Source organism: Oryza sativa, chromosome 6, assembly GCF_034140825.1.
Source record: "Oryza sativa Japonica Group chromosome 6, ASM3414082v1".
NCBI lineage: Eukaryota > Viridiplantae > Streptophyta > Magnoliopsida > Poales > Poaceae > Oryza > Oryza sativa.
The window spans coordinates 14,843,393-14,862,945 of NC_089040.1; the positions used below are offsets into that span (position 1 = coordinate 14,843,393).

General features: G+C 47.6%; 1 long non-coding RNA gene across 1 annotated transcript; it reads right to left on the reverse strand.

Moving 5' to 3' along the window:
- Positions 1 to 10,621: 10,621 nt before the first annotated feature.
- On the reverse strand, positions 10,622 to 14,020 carry LOC136356786 (uncharacterized). The gene is made up of 2 exons (XR_010741774.1): positions 13,899 to 14,020; positions 10,622 to 12,192 (listed from the first exon to the last, which is right to left on the reverse strand). It is a non-coding gene; the product is annotated as an uncharacterized lncRNA (long non-coding RNA).
- Between the last annotated feature and the right edge of the window lie 5,533 nt (positions 14,021 to 19,553).

Sequence of the window (19,553 nt, forward strand, 5' to 3'; positions counted from 1 at the left end):
TTAGCTACCCGTTTTGCCTTGTCAGCTTCGACCTCATCGGCTGGAGCAACCTTACTCTTCCCGCGCCATTCCTGTTTGGTCCTTTTCAGCCGATGGTTGATTTCTTCATGAACTTCCTGGAACCGTTCTCTGCTCCTCATCCTTTGAACCCTTCTTTTTTGATTTTTAGTGAAAATACCCAGAGGGCATCACTGCTGTTTTCTGGATTCATCCTCCTTGCCTTCCCTTTGGACAAGATCTTGATGGAGCGGTCCAAATCTCTGATGAACGGGCAACTTCCTCTGCATCAGCCGATTTTACTTCCTAGGATGAAATCCGCTTGGGCTGCCATTGTGGTCTTCGTCGATTTCACTTCATCCTGGGCAATTTTGTTTTGAGGGCAATCTCATCCCCTCATTCCAGCAAAATCTGAAGAACTCGTAGTCCCAATGAGGGTCAAAGCTGCCGCTGTCTTCATAGCTCTCCTCTTTCTGCCTTTCAAGTTTCCTTTGATACTTGCTGATAATCATAGCAGCATTGGGCCGATAACCCCTTCTATCGGCTGCCCCTTTGCTTGTGTAGACCATGTTGACAGGAAAAGGATTGCCGTTGATCTCCATAGACTTCTTTGGGTCATCGAAATTGATTCTTCCCTGCTCGATGGCAGATTGGATCTGTTTCCTGAAAACCTTGCACGATTCCGTGTTATGCCACTTGTAGTATTTCCTCTTTCCAAGTTCAGTAGCCGATGGGATCACATGACTGGTGGGGAGGTGAATTTGTTTCTCCCGAAGCAATGGGTTGAAGATCTTATCGGCTTTGGTGATATCAAAATCATATTTCTCCTCTTTGCCAGAATCCTTGACCCATTGACACGTGACCACTCTTTTGTTCCTTGCCCAGTCGGCTGTTGCTACTTCAGGGTCCTCTTCTTCTTCGATTTCAGAGAGGTAGGTGTTAACATTATTCACCTTCTTATACGGCTTTCTAGCTTCAAGAAATCTCTGTTCGTGCGTCGTCACCTTCTGAGCTAGGTGAGCAAGGCTCTTGAATTCCTGAGCTGCAAATTTTTCCCTGATCGGTGCCAATAGGCCCTGGAAGGCGAGATCGGCAAGCTGAGAATCTGTCAAAGCTAAGCTAAAGCACCTGTTCCTCATATCTCTGAATCTTTGTATGTAGTCTTGAACCGATTCATCATGCTTCTGTCTGATTGACGTTAAATTGGAAAACTTCATCTCGTGAATCCCGCTGTAGATGTACTTGTGGAACTGTTTCTCCAGATCGGCCCATGTGTGTACAGAATTGTGCGGTAACGCTGAAAACCAAGTGAAAGCCGATCCTGACAGAGATAAAGGAAACAATCTGACTCACAAAGCGTCAGTAGCCGATGCCTCTCCGCACTGGGCCATGAATCGGCTGACATGCTCATAGGTTGTCACATTGTCTTGGCCTAAAATCTTTGAGAAATATGGGACCTTGTATCGGTTCGGCAATGACACTCTCTCAAAATATTCTTGGTAATTCTTATGGTCACAGATAAAATCAGCAAGCACACGGATATACTGATGTAGCACTTCCCCTACGGAGTATTCCAAGGGTATGGAGTCCAAGGGAACGTGTATGGTCAGATATTTCTCGGACACGATGCAAAGGACAGGCTAGGATAGAGAGGATTTACTAGTGAGAAACAGTGTCACACAAATTTAACACGAGTATGAAAGATATCACGCAAATTTGACAAAGCTCAATATAATGTCAAGCTGTCATATGCATAATAGGGTTCATCAATGATGTACTTGCATATGGCCTTGGTGGGTATAAAATGAAGTCAATTAGAGGAATGAGCTCTTTAAAACAATTTTTATTTTGAAATACAAATTCCCATAAGTCATGACAATTGTTGAAAGAATTTCTTTCATCTTTAATCATCTCGCATATAGCAATTACTTAGATGCATGGTTGTTCACAAGTACAAGTTTAGCTGGGAATAATGAATATACAAGATTAATCATAGGAAGAATTTCATTAGTTGGAAATTTTATGTTTTCAATTATACTTGAACCAATTGTTCCTAAATTTCCAGCTCTAGTACTATACCATGGTGGAGATATACAGATAATAGACATGCTCACCTGCTTACCTGTGGAAATTGAGAGGGATTGGGGCCAGCATGGGTTCAGCTGAACCAGGGGTTCGGCCGAACCACCCTGGTGCCCAATTCCTCTGCAATTTTCTGCAGAGTTCAGTGCTTCCCGGGTGTTCAGTAATTTGAGAAAATTCAGAGTATGTGAACGCCAGAAGCTGGGATATCTCCCCCACACTTTTCAAAACCTGAACTTTATTAAACATGAAACAAAAACAAACTTGGCACACATTGGGGTTAACATCAATGAGCCACATTATCTATAGCAAGTGCTTGCATGATTGGAAAATAAATTAACAAGCACCTTCTACTTTTATTCATCAGAAAGGAGACATCTAATTAGCATAATACTTATTCTCCTTCCCCATCTCTACGAATGCACGCTTGATCTTAGCGCACAAACTGCGACTAAGGGTATCAAAATTATTCCTAAGCTCAGCAAGCTCTACCCCTAGTTCCGCATTACGGTCCCTAAACTCAATGTTCTCCTTGCGGAGCTTCTTTACTTGCGATGCTAGCTTATGAACCGAGGGCTCCGGCGACTTTACTTCTTCTTCCTGGAATTGGCTGGGTGCCCTTACAATTGGAGGGGGCGTCAAATGACACTTCACCTTCATAGGTGGAGGGCTACGGGACTCCGCTGCTCCCTCCTTCTCCGATGCCATCAAAGGCCGGAGCAATCCTTTACCATATCCACCGCCGAGAGTTCGCACTCCCTGAATGCAAAATCGGTCCTTCTTGGGAGTGGACGGAGTGGCGGTGGGTGTGATGTATTTGTGGAGCACCTCATCCCCTGCCTTGGTGTATAGGGTGCCCACATACCGCTCGGCGCGAGGCGGAGCGGCCTTCTCATCATCTTGGAAAAGACGTCTCGCCTTCAAAAGACCGAGTTCGCCCATTGTCGGTCGTCGCACACGCGAATCCCCCCAGATTTTGGTCATGGTGACATGGCAAGGGAAGAGGGATCGCGCTGCCGAACGAGGCCGAGAGGGGTTCGTCCGAACCAGGGAGCTCACCGACGGGCTCCAAATTTGCAGGGGAGCTTGGCACTGTCGTGAGAGGTTGAGCCCACAGTGCGTTTACCCTTTCCATCGTATAATTCTCCACCTGGATCAATTGATTCGCCGGTGCCAGCTCTCCGTCAAAGTTGTAGGTGGAATTGGAGGAAGAGCCAATATATGGGATCAACGATTTGCCAGCCATTGGTGGGTTGAAGGTGATGGAACAAAGGAATTGAGATGAGATGGAGAGGGAGGTTGCAAAGGTGGAAGAGAGGAGGAAGAACAGGGGTCCTGAGTACGATCCGATCGATCTACCTCCGAATGTGCATCACAACGAACTACAAATGAGCATGGGAGATCACTATTCAAAAATGGGGCTGGTCGGGTGTCACCATGGTTCGGCCGAACCCTGGTGGGTTCGGTTGGCCTCCAATTTTTTTCCTAGGCCCAGAAAATCCTAAACTAAGCACAAAAATGACAACTATATAGGAATTTAAGCATGCTTTAGATGAAATCATTACGGTTCATAATCGATTAATTCAATAATATCCACTTCTTCATCTAAAGTTTCATTCGACTCAAGGAAAATCTTTAAGCGTTGACCGTTTACCTTAAATATGTTACCTGTGTCATCGCGGAGTGTGATAGCCCCATGCAAAGAGGTGTCGATGACGTCAAACGGTCCTTCCCATTTACCGTGCAATTTCCCATGGTCGAAAAGCTTAACCCTGGAGTTGAACATCAGCACTTTGTCTCCTGGCTTGAATTTCTTGATTTTTATCTTCTTATCATGCCAGCGCTTCGTCCTCTCTTTGTATATCTTAGCATTGTGATATGCCTTCTCTCTCCATTCTTCAAGTTCAGCAATTTGCATTTTCCTCCATTCTCCTGCTCCTTCTAAGTCCATATTCTAATTTCTGATGGCCCAATATGCTCTGTGCTCGAGTTCTACAGGGAGTCGATATGACTTCCCATAGACAATTTGATAGGGGGGCATTCCAATGGGTGTCTTATATGCTATCCGGTATGCCCACAGTGCGTCTGGCAATTTCTCCTTCCATCTTGTTCCCATTTTTTTGACTGTCTTTTGCAGAATATTCTTGATTTGTTTATTTGATGTTTCTGCTTGACCGCTGGTCTGTGGATGGTTAGGTGTGGCCACGTTGTGCTTGGCCCCCATGTCTCGTAGGAGGTCTCGGAAGGTTTTGTCAATGAAGTGCGAACCTCCGTCACTTATGACCATCCTTGGGGTACCAAACCTTGCATCGCGACTTGCAGGTTGTATGTGAGGGGCATTGCATCGCGAGCAGTGATTCCTATCTTCTGACAAATTCTTTTGAATCTTCATACATCGTTGGCCAGAAGAAACCGCATTGCCAAATCATGGCCTTGGTGCGGAATGCACCATAATGGCCACCATAAGGTGAGGCATGGCATCGTTCTATAATCATAAGTCCCTCTTCAGTCAGCACACATCTTCTTAGTAATCCATCGGAGCAGACGCTGTACAGGTATGGCTCATCCCATATATGATGGTGGCACTCGTATTTTAGCTTCCGTTGATTTTCCCCCGGTGGTATGTACTTTGACACCATGTAGTTCACTATGTTGGCATACCACTGGTTGGAGTCGCGAACCGTCATCAGCATGTCATCTCTCAAGAAATCATTTATTGGCTGTTCCTGCGTGTCAGTGATTTGCAGCCTAGACAAATGATCTGCTACGAAATTTTCTACGCCCCTTTTATCCTTAATTTCTAAGTCAAATTCTTGGAGCCGCAAAATCCATCTCAAGAGACGAGGTTTAGCATCTTTCTTAGTGAGCAGGTATTTTAGAGTAGCATGATCAGTGTAAACTATCACCTTAGCTCCCACCAAGTAAGATATAAACTTATTGATAACAAATACAACCGTGAGCAACTCCTTTTCGGTAGTTGCATAATTTAGCTAAACTCCGGTCAGAGTTTTGCTAGCATAGCAGATTGCATGATGCCTTTTGTCTTTGATTTGGCCACAGACCGCACCAACAGCGAAATCGCTTGCATCACACATAATCTCAAAGGGCAGAGTTCAATCAGGAGGTTGAATGATTGGAGTAGAGACGAGTGCCTTTGATCAGGAAGCTGATCTATTACATCGATTTTGGCACTATCAACTTCGATTCCTCGTTCGGACACTCGATGGCCAAGAACTATCCCTTCACGGACCATGAAATGGCACTTTTCCCAATTGAGTACCAGGTCCTTCTCTTAGCATAGCTGTAAGACTTTTTCTAAATTCTGTAGACAATGACCGAAGGTCTTTCCATAGACAGAGAAGTCATCCATGAAGACTTCCATAATGTCGTCGATCATATCCGAGAAAATTGACATCATACATCTTTGAAAAGATGCAGGAGTGTTGCACAGTCCGAAGGACATCCTACGATAGGTATAGGTGTCGTACGGATATGAGAACGTAGTCTTACTTTGGTCCTCCGGATGGATAGGAATTTGATGATACCTAGAATACCCATGAAGGAAACAGAAAAAAGAATGATTTACCAGCCGTTCCAACATTTCATCAATGAAGGGTAGTAGAAAATAATCCTTTCTCATAGCCTTGTTAAGTTTCTTGTAATCTATGCACATTCTACATCCAGTTACGGTTCGTTGCGGAATAAGTTCATTTTGAGCATTTGCAACGACCATCATTCCTCCCTTCTTTGGCACAACCTGGACCGAGCTAACCCACTCACTATATGGGACGGGATAAATAATCCCGGCATGCAGGAGTTTCAGGACTTCTTTCTTTACAACTTCTCGCATCGCATTATTGAGCCGTCGTTGAGGTTCCCTCAAGGGAGTACTCTCGGGGTCAATAGGGATACGATGAGTGCAAAGCGCGGGATTAATTCCTCTAAGGTCTTGAAGAGAATAGCCAAGAACAACGGGATGCTTTTCTAACAAAGATAGAAGATGTTGAGTCTCGTCTTCAGAAAGCTTGTCACTGATGATGACAGGGGCTTCCCTGTCATTGTGCAAGAAAGAATAGCGTAGGCCTTCAGGTAGAGGTTTAAGCTCAAGCAGAGGTCGAGGTGGCAGTTCCATGATTGGAAGTTCGAGAGTCTCACCGGGTTCCGCTTCCTCTTTGATGAAGTTAGGAACCTCATTTTTCAGAAGGGCCTCGGGAGATTCGTGAGGGGGAACTGCCGTAACCTCCTCCGCTTACTCAATCTTTGGGAGAGAGTCGGTCAAGGCGAACCTTGCCCGCGAGAGTGGAACTGAGAATTCATTCCCTCCCAAAGTTATCTTGAGGCTATCTAATCAAGGCGTGTTTATGAGGAGTTGCTCAATGGGAAGCCCGATAAGAATGTCAAAATCATGGATTTCAAAGATTGCCTCCCTGTCTTCAAAGCAGACAGACGCATCTTGTACAATACCAAATCCTTCAATAATATTTCCGATCGGGTGCTTGAAGAATTTGTTTGTCGGGGTTACTGCCTTATCACTCAAATAAGCGAATGCAAACGACTCAGAAATGAGATTAACCCCGACGGTTCGACTGTAAAGAATACCAACGTCTTTCCCCTCCAGATGGCAAGGAATGATTCGGGGAGCGGTATTTATCCGAATTACTTCGGATGAAAGCTCTAGCTCCCTTAGCCATTCGTCACTCATTATGGATGTTAGCTCCCGAACAGTTTCCATTAGGAACCCAAGTTCCTTAGGATTAGAAGGCAGCAAGCGGATGAGGGGTTTCTTTTTACTGAAATAGTTCAGGGTGTTGCCACAATCTTCGTCAAAACCGTCCCTGAACAGAATTGCGGCACGATCTGGAGTCTGAATTTCTTCATTCTCAACGGATGGCTACTCAGGAACTTTCTCATCAATCGAGTTAGTGGAAATGGAAGGTCCAGGTTGTGACTCAATTGTTGAAGGTTCTTCTATCTTGGACACGGATGCCTCCGGATGCGGTTCATCAGATTGCGTCATGAAGGAAGTATTTGCTAGAATGTGATCCAAAATTACTTTTCCTTCTGACGGCGTTTTGTGCATGAATGATCCAGACCCATATGGAAATGTTGCAAAAGCACATACTTGGGTAAGGATAGGGTAGGTCCGGATTGCACTAAATTAGTAAATCTGGACCAGACTGCACCGATTGATTCGTTTTTAATCAGCGGGAAACTGAGAATCTCTACTCGAAGGAAAGTAATATGAGTAATTGGGAAGAAGGCCAAACAGAATCTGTCTCACAACTTTTCCCAACTACCGTTTATACATCCAACGGTAGAGGTGTACCATTGCTTCGCTCTCTCTTGAAGGGAGAATGGAAACAATTTCCACCATACAGTTTATTGTCTCATGTCACGAATCTTAAGGCATGAGCAGACTTGCTCAAAGTCCCGCAGATGATGGTAGGGATTTTCTATATAAAAGCTAGAAAAAGGATTTTCCTTAACCATGCTGATTAGTTCGAGCCGAATTTTATAGCCAGTTGTATAAATTGGCTCCGATGAAGGAGGTGGCTCAAAGAATTCACCCCTAGGAGCACATAGCTCGAAGAGAGGTTGCTCCATAGTCGAGAAGAGTTTGACAGGAATACTCCTCTGGGTAGCAGGGGTGAAGGTAGAATAAAAAAATGGAAAAAGAGATACAAGGATGAACTGGGTTCAGAAATGATCAACAACTGTTCCCCGGCAACGGTGCTAGAAATGCTTGTTGGTAATTCTTACGGTCACAGATAAAATCCGCAAGCGCACGAATATACTGATGTAGCACTTCCCCTACGGAGTATTCCAAGGGTATCGAATCCAAGGGAACATGTGTGGTTAGATCTTCCTCTGGTTCATCCAAGGACACCAAGCAAAGGATAGGCTAGGATAGAGAGGATTTACTAGTGAGAAACAGTGTCTTGGGAAAGTTTAATCATAACGCAATACTTCAGGCACTGGCAACCCGCTGTTCCCAGATGTCGCTCTACTACATACCCGGATAGGGAGGACTTAAGTGATCTCGAGAGCTGTCACCACCTCTACACCTACCTCAAACGTACTGTGGGATACGTAGCAATTACTGGATAACAATTACCTAAACATCACGTCTAAGCAATTAATATCCACTTTAGTATTTATAACTCACCAAAGCAATCACTACGTGTGGAGATTATGGATACCCCATACCTACATGGCGATGGTATCTGACTGGGTATTGGGGTACCATATATAGAAGGAATAGATTTAGTAAAGGACTCGGTTGTTATGTTAACTTGTGTATCAAGGTAACACCCGATAGTCCTAGTCGGCTATGATTGTAATTTATCTTTACATGCCTATTCCGTTAGGAACATGGGCTGTATCTTGCAAATCCAGCTTCTCCCCTTATATAAGGCGGTGTCCGGGTGCGTCTAGGGGCATAACTTTTCTCTCAGATCATACGATCAATAATACACTCGGCGGTTTAATCCCCAGACAGGAGTATGGTATTACTTCTCATTGAGAAGGCCTCAACTTGTATAAACTCTATGTCTCCTAACCCATCGACTTTTCTAGCTTGATTGCCACCCCCTTTTAGTATTGCCGGAATCTTGTTTCGACAGTTGGCGCGCCAGGTAAGGGTAGCGTCAAGCTTTTCAACGACTAGTGCGATGGGACTGATCACAGGCATTGACAACTTCGCCTTCCCTCCAGGGCAGGCGTAGCGCTTTGGCAGCCTCGACTTCATCACCGACAGCTTCGGCAAGATCTCTCTTCTCGTCTCGGATTCAAATCAGTCAGGAGGAGAGGACATCTCTGTCCCGTTTGGTCTCCCGATCTCGGCAGAGATCTATTCCAAGATATTCTCGCCCGAGTCAGTTTCAAACCACTCGGACGGGGGTTCGACGACTTCCTCTCCAAAGCCGGATCAAGACAGAGCTGTTTATCCACTGATCCTAATGCGACTAGCAGACGATCTAGCCAAGGTTTTCACTTCAAGGACGCCTCCACCTCGTAGGTCCAGATCTAACCAGGTTTCGACCATGGTCCGATCTGGCTCTTGGGAAGTAGGCGTAATTCTCCAACAGCTTGGGTCCGTTTCTACGGAGGAACTAGAAGGCTACCTCAGCTCTCCCGGTATTGACTCTCGTCATACTGAGATCACCGATTACGACGGTTCCAACTATGATGACGACTTCAACACCTTCAACAATCTCGAAGACATCGGCGACAACCTCGAGGACAATTACACTCCACTTTTCTTCGGTGTTTTCATGGCCGACAACGAGACCGAGAAGCAACACGTAGCACACAAAGCCAATGAAGAACGCGCGCGCCAAGAAGCCGAGTGCCGTAGGTTGGAGCCGGAACAACAGACACAAGAGCAAGCCAGATTGCAGCATGAACAGCAAGAACGTGAGCGCCCGGAAAAGGAGGCTGAGGAACGACGACTGCGAACTTTGGCATCTGGGCGCCGGGCACGTGAGTTAATCGGCCAGCAAGACATAGACGGCACACAAGTTTTTCGCACTCCACAACAGAACGCGGTCGCGGAAATTACACTTTTGGACACTCTTCTCAGAGAGCAACAACCCGACCACATTCTCGACATACATAATCAGACAAAGACAATGATCGCTGAAACCGTCCCTGCCAGCTCGGGAAGTGTACGAACTCCCACCTGAACTCGGGCACCACCTTTCCAATTGGAGGACTATAATCAACCAAGCCTCAGCATAGCACCTTCAAGATCACGTCGCCGACAATAATCACCTCCATCAGAACGCAACCCCGGACTCTCATCCTCGGCATCATACCACGATGTTAAGGGGGTCGACGTCGACCCTATCTAGGATGTGGTGGCAGACAATCTGCTAACTTAGCATTCTTCCTGAATTTGGATTTTTGTGTTTATCAAAATAATCACAAGCTCTTTCCAATCCATCCTTAACTCCAGCAGGCAAATTACCATAAAAAACAGGCATAGTAACATCTTCCTCATCAGGACCATGGTGAGAACCACCACTACTTTTAGAACCTCCAGATTTAACCATGATGCAAAATCTGAAATTTAGCAAAATAACTCAATAGTACCGTGATGAACCACGCTCTGATACCACTTGATGAGCACCCGGCTGCGAGCACCCTGATTTTCTCCTCTCTTTCACGGTACCAATCAGCAACAAATAATATATACACATATATATATAAATATATGTGTGTGTGTCTATATATGTATATATATATTGATGCGATAAATGCAGCAACAAAATTAATCAAGACTAGTCAACTGGACAAACGGTGATATAAATTCAGAGCTTGGAAAGACTGCAAACTGAACACCACACTTCTCTACCCGTGCACCGGCAAAACACACGATCAGAAGAAGAGGGAGACCTCCTTGGTTCCAGCACGTGCTCAGCAGGGAAAAACTGCCAATCACACACTTGTGCCACTGTCCTTGATAGCGGCAACAATCAGCAGAATATTGACGATGGGAGCGCCATCGTTCCTGGCGGTGGAGGACACGACCTCGATGACGAACCAAAACAAATTAATCCCTGACCTCCCCTGTAACCAACATGGATACATATATGTGTCTGCACGCAGGCATCAGGAAAAGACATGGGCTCAAAGGCCCAAAATTGTCACGCCCGGAAATTCACTAGTAATTTCCGAACTTATTTGTGCATAAAATCCTCGTCCAGAAATCAGCCGAGGTATACAAACTGACAATTTAATATACAAATCCATCATATAATAACGTTACATACTTACAAAAGAAAAGAAAACAGCAGCGGAATAACGGTCTAGCGATGGCTTCAGCTCCACTCCCACAGGCAGCTCAACTGGGGTATAAGCCAAACGTCTTCTCCTTCTGGATCCTTTTTCTTCAACTGAGGTTGATTGATTATTGCAAGAATGAGCATATGACTTACTCAACAAGCCACACAGCAAATATGCAAGTGCACAAGGATACCAAAGGATGGCATAATATAGGCTCATTTGCAAAAGCAGCATTTAGCAAAACATTTAAGAGAAGTAAAACAGTGGAGTAATTAATCAGAAATTTTAATCAACACTGAACAGCACACCCATGCTGCACAGGCCCAACCATCCTGAACAACCAAACCCGGCTGTACAGATCTAACTCCAAACCAGGAGCTAAACAAATTATTACCAGTTATAGCATCAATAATTATTGTGAGAGGCGTGAGACTAATCACGAAAAACATTGCTCAACCCGCCCATAACCGTGGGCACGGCTATTCGAATAGTTTTACTCTGGCCAGAGGTGTACCACTGTACCCACAAGACACAGCCTCAACATCATGTCTACCATGCGTCGCGATACTGGAAAGTACCCGAATAAAGGCTGTGACAATACCCTCTACACAACACAACTCACCACAGTGCACCATTCCTGGATCATAATCACCCCCTTATAAAACAAGGCATGGACTCCCCAGCGACCCCCGTGGGCTTATCTCCGCCACTTCTCAGTCTGGTGCTCCGCAATGAACCATGCTATACAAAAGGTAAAGCCGTTGCCCACGCTGGCTTGTGGTTGGCACGGTTAATGTTTCACAACAGTAGCTCGCGAACCGGTCCTTAATTGCCATGAGCACGACCTTCAAAACCATGTGCTCACAACCCACCATTGTCAAGTTTTAGTTATCAATTAATTATCATAACACGATTAACCATCGTGAGCTACCATTAAATATAACCATAAGTGATAGTGTAACATTAGTTATCCCAATTATGTGATAATGTTTCTAAGCATGGCTAAGCAATTATATATATATATAGCATTTAGCTGAACCAAACCAATATATAAGGTTCAAGTTAATCAATTTATTACCCAAGGTATCAAATAATAGGGTATTCAATGCAAATTGGCCATAACAAAGGAATAGGTTCACACCACCCAGTGACATTCGAAAATAAATACATAGTTGAAATAAATAGAGAATTTAAATATAGGATCAACATGCTCAAAGGATTGTGTTTAGGATCTGTGTGACTTGTCTTGCAATAATCGGTCTTCAATTAATCTTCTTGAATACTTTCGGCGCACTCACGAACCTTCGCAACGACGGAAACGACAAGCTAACACGCAAAACGAAGAAAAAGAGTAATAAAAACCAAATAAACAGTACAAAAACAAGCATAAATAGTACATGTGGATATTTTTAACATATAGATCTCGATTTTAGATGAATTTAGCAACTTGAACCACTCAAAACCGAGTTACGATGATTTAGTTATGAATTTCCGAAGATTTAATCTATTAGAAAAACAGGAAAAAGAAAAACGATGATGACGTCATGATGACCTCATCAATGGCCGAACCAAGATGGCGACCTCGCCGGAGATTGGATGGTCAGCTGCGACTTTGGAGGACATGTACACGTAGAGGACGACGAGACGAACCCAACGGTACTCACCCTCGAACCAAACGACGAACGACGACGGCCGGTGACGGGGTCTAGCGGCGGCGCGGCTTCGGTCGACGGCGGCGACGGGGCTCCGGTGACCGGCGACAGCGGGGAGGGAGCGGCCGAGCTTGCCCACACCTCGGCGCACCTTACGGCGGTGACGGCGACCGGCGGCGACGACGGAGGCGGCGGCGCGACACGGCCGAAGTTCGGCCGGCGGCGGCGGCGAACTTGGCGGCGGCGGCGGAGAGGCTACGGGGCACGGGAGACCACGGGAGAGGGGCAAACGAAAGAGGAGGACTAGGGGGTCCTATTTATAGCCTTGGATTGAAGAGATCGGACTCCTCCCGCAAGAAATCGATCCGGGAAATCAAAAACTCGGTTTTGGAGATAAACTTGAAAACGAGTTCGATTCGGATAAGATACTCAACGATTAGCTCCGATTTTTAGGGGTAAAGATAGAGGAGGATAAGAGGAATATTTCCGCTCAACTAAATTGGAAAAAGGAGCAACGGGGAGGCGAGATTTGGAAGGAGGAGGCGGCGGCACTGTGCACGGCACGGCTGGCTCGGGCTCTGCCTGAGTTGGAAGATGAACAGTAGCGCAGGGAAGGAAAGTAGACTTCTTGCCGGGCTTTTCTTTTCTCAGCCTGATTAGAAGAGGGAGCAAAACCGGACTTTTGCTGAGAGAAGAAGAGAGGATGCAGGCTTGGGTTGGGCCGGCGGAAGAGAGAGGAAGGAAAGGAATGGGCCGATTCAGCCTAAGACAAGGGAGGAGAATTTTATTACTTTTCCAATTAAAATAATCACTTAAATGATCTTTGAATTGTTAAAAATACTTCCAATGCTCAAATAATTTCAAGAAAAATTCTGAAAATACTTGGACACTCAAAGTACTTAACAAAATTATAATTAGACCATTTAATGATTAATTTAATATGTGGGTAATTACTGAAATGCTCTTTGTATAATTAAAATTAGGAATTGAGCTCCGAAAAATCCGAGAATATTCCAGAGAGTATAATTAACCATGGAGAATTTAATAAAAATTAAATCCATCCATGCTTTATATTTAGGAAATTTTTTTTCCCACATTTAACTTCACTTGTAAATTAATGACCATTTAATATAAATTCTAATAATAATTTATTAAATAATTTATAAATCCTGAAACAAAAAGACATGGGCTGCACGCAGGCATCAGGAAAAGACATGGGCTCAAAGGCCCAAAACCTGATTAAACAGTCTAATTAAGTTTAGTCCTAATTAACTTGATAACGACGCCGCAAATCACCTATGATGAAATTAATAAGTAAATAAACATGCTAATGGAAAATTAGGATGGCAAGATCGGTACGTGTAGTGAACCAACACTTACATATCCCATAATTTCTTCTCTTCTATGCCCATCTGATCGGTAGCACTCTTTGCTGGTTCCTTCTCTTCATCTTGTCTCACACAAATTTGCAAAGAACCACTGGCAAAAGATACAAGTGCCTTGGTCACAACAGGCAGGGCGCGACTGCTATTATAGCCACGGCCGGCAGCGACGTCAAGGCGGCACGAGCTCGGTCCATGCTTTTCGTGTGGACGAGCGACTGTGGGGCTGGGGCACGATGAGGATGGACGGTGGACTAGGTGTACTGGCGCAGAGCGGCACAAAAGCGAGGGGAAAGGACGGGCAGTGGCAATGTGGCGCGGGGCCGGGAAGGGATGACAGTGGCTGTGGTGGCGTGTGAGCTCGGTCCATCCTTTCGACGTGGACACGTGGCTACGATAGTTCGGCGCGGGAAGGAGAGGTGGTGGATGGGGAGCAGCACCGGATGTGATGGACGGCGGCGGTAGGGCCAGATGTCAACATCGGCTACCGGGGAGGTAAGAGCATCCCCAACAGCTCATCCAAATTTCATCCTCTATATTCATATTTAGATGGTTGTGGAGATTATGGATACCCCATACCCACACAGCATGTATATCCGACTAGGTATAGGGGTACCATATGTAGATAAAATATCTTTCAGGGACTCGGGTTAAATTCCTAACTTATGTATTAAGGAAATACCCGGGACCTAATCGGTTATGATTGTATTTTATCTTTACTTGCCTATTCCGCTAGGAATATAGGCTGTAGGCTGTAATATGGACTCCTCCCACTATATAAGGAGGGGCCCGAGTGCCTCTTGGGGCATAACTTTTTTCCTAGATCATACGATTAATAACACACTCGGCGGATCAATCCCCGGATAGGAGTAGGGTATTACTTCTCATTGAGATGGCCTGAAATTGTACAAATTTCTTGTCTCCAAACCCATCCACTTTTCCTGCTTGATAGCCACCCCCTTATTGTATTGCCGAAATCTTGTTTCGATAGTTGGTGCGCCAGGTAGGGGTAGCGTCAAGCTTTTCGCCGATTAGTGCGATGGGATTCGTTTCCAGCATTAACGACTTCGTCTTCCCTCCCGGGCAGGCGTTCTGATTCGGCAGCCTCAACTTCATCGCTGACAACTTCGGCAAGATCTCTCTCCTCGACTTGGATCGCCATCGCCGTGGACGGTCGGCCGGCCTTGAGCCGAGCCGAGCCGGGTCGCCGCCGCCCGTCCGATCAACCCCGGGGGCGATCTGGGCCGTCGGTCCCGTGGACCGGCGGTGGACCACCCACGTGGTCCCGGTCCACGGTGGACCACCCCCCCTTTTTTGAGCCGCTGCCGAGTGGGGCCCGCTTGCCGGCGCCCCTTTTCCCTCTCTCCCGAGCTGCTGACCGGTGGGCCCCGTATGGCGGCGCCGCGCCCCCTTGATGACGTCAGCCCTGGGAATTATTGCGCAATAAATGGTTTAAGGACTTTTTGTTATAGTAATAAACACAGTGAATCTTCTAAAATTCATAACTAATTCATCCGTGCTCCGTTTAAGCCCATTCAAGTCTCAGTAAATCAAGAAAAATATGTAGAATACATTAAAATGGTTTTGTTCTCTGTTTCAGTAGTCTTATAGCCTGTTTGCAATGTTTGCCTTGTATGTCGCTAGATTCCGGTTCTTCCGACGCTCCGGTGTATTTTGAAATAGTCGCCGAGGTTCCTCCAGCAGCAGAGCAAGGCAAGTCATGCTTGCCACTTGAACATGTTGATCCTATATTGCAAATGCTCTATTGTTTGTCTTCAAATACTGCATCGTTTTATAATGTTATTATGGGATGTTTACCTATTGTCATAGCCATGCTATTGTTGTACCATGTCCCTTTGTCAGCTTGGGGTTATAACATGACTAGAGATTGGACTAGGGATTGCTTAGCCATGCTTAGTTCAACTAGTGCACAATGGGGAAAATCCTATTAATGTTTAGACTGTTGGTTCTAATGGTATTGTTGGATTAGTGCCACCGCTTTGGTGTTGGTTAATTAAAATAAATCACATGGTGGGCTGTGGGTGCATGGTTTTGCTGGTCGCACCCATGGCAGTTAAGGACCGGTTCGCGGGATGCCCTGGAAGAACTTATCGTACTTACCACAAGCCAGCGTGGGCAACGGCTGGGCTTGTAGTGTAGCTTTCCTCTAGCTAACGCATCCAGGCAAGGGTGGGCGTGATGGAGCGGGGCGGGCCCTGCGACGGCCTCTGTCGCTTCCGGATTCACCTAGGCACGAGAGGGGACTGCCCGTTGCCCGCTGGGGACGGGGGTGAAACCTGAGGTGTGGTGTGCTTGGCTAGAGGGGGTTATGCGAAGGGTCCTGTCACGGCCTCTTTCCGGTATGTCGTGGTGGCATGTCGGTGCACGGAAACGTGTCGTGGGGCTGTGTCTTGTGGGTACAGTTGTACACCTCTGATCAGAGTAAAACTATTCGAATAGCCGAGCCCGCGGTTATGGGCGGTCAACCAGATTCACCGTGATTAGTCTCACCCTAGTGTAATCTTTTGAATTTGGATAGTTTAGGTGGATGGTTGGGCCTGTTGCAACGTGGGATAGCGTTGGACAGTGGATAGTTAATATTAATTAATTACTACAACTGTTTAAATATTTCAACTTCTGTTTATAAATGCTCGCTTTATGCAAATGAACCACTCTAACTCTCCTTTGATAATTCCCTGCATCATACCCCTATTCCGGTATGACTTGCTGAGTACAGTGGGTAGTACTCAGTCTTGCTCTATTTTTCCCAACCCTAGAGTACGAGTATGTGTCAGATGGAGGTTTCTCCGAGGAGTAGGCTTCGTCCGTGCCGTCGAGGATGCCTGTGGAGTGGTGTTCCCGCTGCAGTTCTAGTCATGGCTTAGCTCCGGTTGTCTTTCGCTTTTCCGCTTCATTTATGTAAGACTTTTATGATGTTTGTAAGACGTGGGTCTGAATGTCAACATTGTCGTTTGTGTACCCCGGCCGGTCCTGGACGGGGATTTTAATGCACAATCTGCTTGGAATTCTATTCGAGAATTTCTGGGCGTGACAAACGAGCACATGAACTCATCGGATAGCAAGACGGTGAGGGGACAGCGGTTTTTCGCACCCCATAATAGAACCCAGTAGCGACAATCACCCTTCTAGATACTCTGCTTCAGGAAGACGCGCCCAACCACGTCCTCAACATGATCAACCAGACAAAGACCATGATCGCCGCTTCGGTCCCAATTAACTCAGCAAGTGTCCACACGTCGACTGGTAGCCAGGTTCCACCTCTTCGATCTCAAGATTATCATCAACCAAGCCTCAGCGTCGCTGCGTCAGGATCCAATCGTAGGACCAGGGATCATGTTGAACGATCTGTTCACTCGCCTGCCGACAGAGACAGAGAGCGCCATGCTGAGCAGCCTCGCTCGCCACGTCGTAGGCAACCCGTCGATCTTCACGACACACTCAATCGACACCGCGCAGAAAGAGGTTATGTTCCACACCGTTCACCAAACCTCTACGACGACGATGAAGATGGAGTTGCAGCTTTTACAAGCGACCTGCGTCGAGTGGATTGGCCGGCTGGTTTCAAGCCAACAGGAATCGAGATGTGTGACGGCAAAACAAATCCTGTCACGTCCTGATAAATTCATCCCGAAATAAAAATCATTCTCTAAAAGGAATAATAGAATTAATTAAAATTCGAAGAGAAATTGGCAAACACTAAAATACATACAAGAAAAATTCGAATGTAGCTCGGAGGATTTTTATTAAATTCTCCTTAGTCTAAAAGGAGCCCTCAAATTTTACTTGAATTTTCAGAGCACCGGAAATATTTATTAAACAACAACAACAATTAACAAAGTTTATTAAAAAGAAAAAGCTAAAAATAATCCCCCTCCTCCCTTTGGGCCTAGTTTGGCCCAAAGTCCTCCTACTCTCTCTCTCGGCCCACGGCCAAAGTCATTCCTTCCTCCCTCTCTTTCTCTCCCTCTCCTTCTCTCCCTCCTTCTCTTGGGCCTTCCCCCTCGTCCCATCTCCCTCCTCCTCTCTCTCCTTCTGGGCCACCCCTCCCCTCCCTCCTTCCCTCTCGGCCCAGCCGCCCGGCCCAAGCCAGGCCGAGCCGAGCCAGCCGCGTGTACGCGCGCCGCACGCGCACTGACCGCGCGCCCCGCGTGGGTCCCACCCCCAGGTCGTCTTCCTCCTCACGCACGGCCTCCTCTCTCTTTCCCGGAAACCTAGCGCCATTGCTCCCCCAAATCCGCCTCATTCACACCGGGAATTCCAAAATTGATTAGGGGGAATTAATCCCCTTTCCCTCTTCCCTCTTTCCCCCTTAATTCCCCCTCGATTCGTGCTTTTAATCACCCGGAACGCCCGCGCCAATCCCGGCCGCTTTCCATGGCCGCCGGCCGACTTTTCCGCCACCGTTCCCCGCTCCTCCCGTGCTCGGCTCGCTTCCCTCCGCTATAAAACGGAATCCCCTCGCTCCGTTCTATCGTTTTAGCCCCCTCCCGCGTTCCCCCGCGACCACACCACCTCTCCCCGCCTCCTCCTTCTCTTTCCTCGGTGCCGGCCACCCTCTAGCCGCCCCTGCCGCCGCGTCGGCACGCCGTCCGGCCGTGCCGTCACCTCCCCCGGCGTCGCAGTCACCTCCCCTTCCCCGGCCTGCCCTCGGTTTCGCCGGAACGCCGTCGCCCGCGCCGGTCTCGCCCTCTGCCTCGCCGGAGTTCCTTCGGCAACCCCTTCCGCCGTGCCCGTGCGCCGGCCGACGTCGCCGTCTTCCCCGGCATCGCAGCGGCAAGGTCGCCCTCGGCCTCGCCTCCCCTCCACCCGAACCCCGCCGGTGTTCGTTATCGTCATCTCTATTCGTCCTCGTCGACGACTCCTCCGGTCGGTCGTTCCTCCTCGCCGGCTCGTCGTCTCGCTGCGCCGCCACCATCGTCGTCATCGCAGCGGCGTGTTCCACGCTGTCCTCGCATCCGTGCAGCTGCTGCCGGCTGCCCTCGTCGCCTCCTCGCCAGCCCCGGTCGTCGTCGTCGTCGTCGTCATCCTCTCGTCGTTCCCGGTCGTCGTGGCGTTCGTCCCTCCGTCAAGCCGTTCGCGTTCGCCGCCCATGGTTCGTCAAGCGAGCCGCTGCAGCCCCGTCGTCGTCTTCGTCCTCGGCTCCGCGTCGTCAAGCCTCGTGCCAGCCGCGTCTCGCCTTCATCCAAGGATCGCCGCCGAAGTCGTCCCCTCGCCGTTCGTCTCCGTCATTCCCGGCCGTCTCCGCCGCGCCCGTTCATCGTTGTCGTTCCCATGCCTCGTCGCGTGGTGGTAAGGGTCCGTCCTCTCGCTGCCCCCGTCCTTGTCCTTTCGGTGTCGCCCGTGCCCGTTGTGCGGTTGTCAGCCCCGGTACCCGTGTACAGGTGTCGGTAATCGTTCGCTTGTGCGTGTGGTGACCGTGTTAGTGTGCCCGCTCGGTAGCCGCGTTGTTTCCACGTGTGCAGCCCGCGTGGTGTCTAGTGGAGTCCGTTTGTCGGCCACTCATCTCGGTTGACACACGGGGTCCGCTTCCGTCGACCCGTGGACCGTCTCTGTGTACTCAGTCTACCGCGGTCCTTTAGGTTGACATGTGGAGTCTGCATGTCAACAGCGCAGCCTTCCTGTCTTTTCCAGG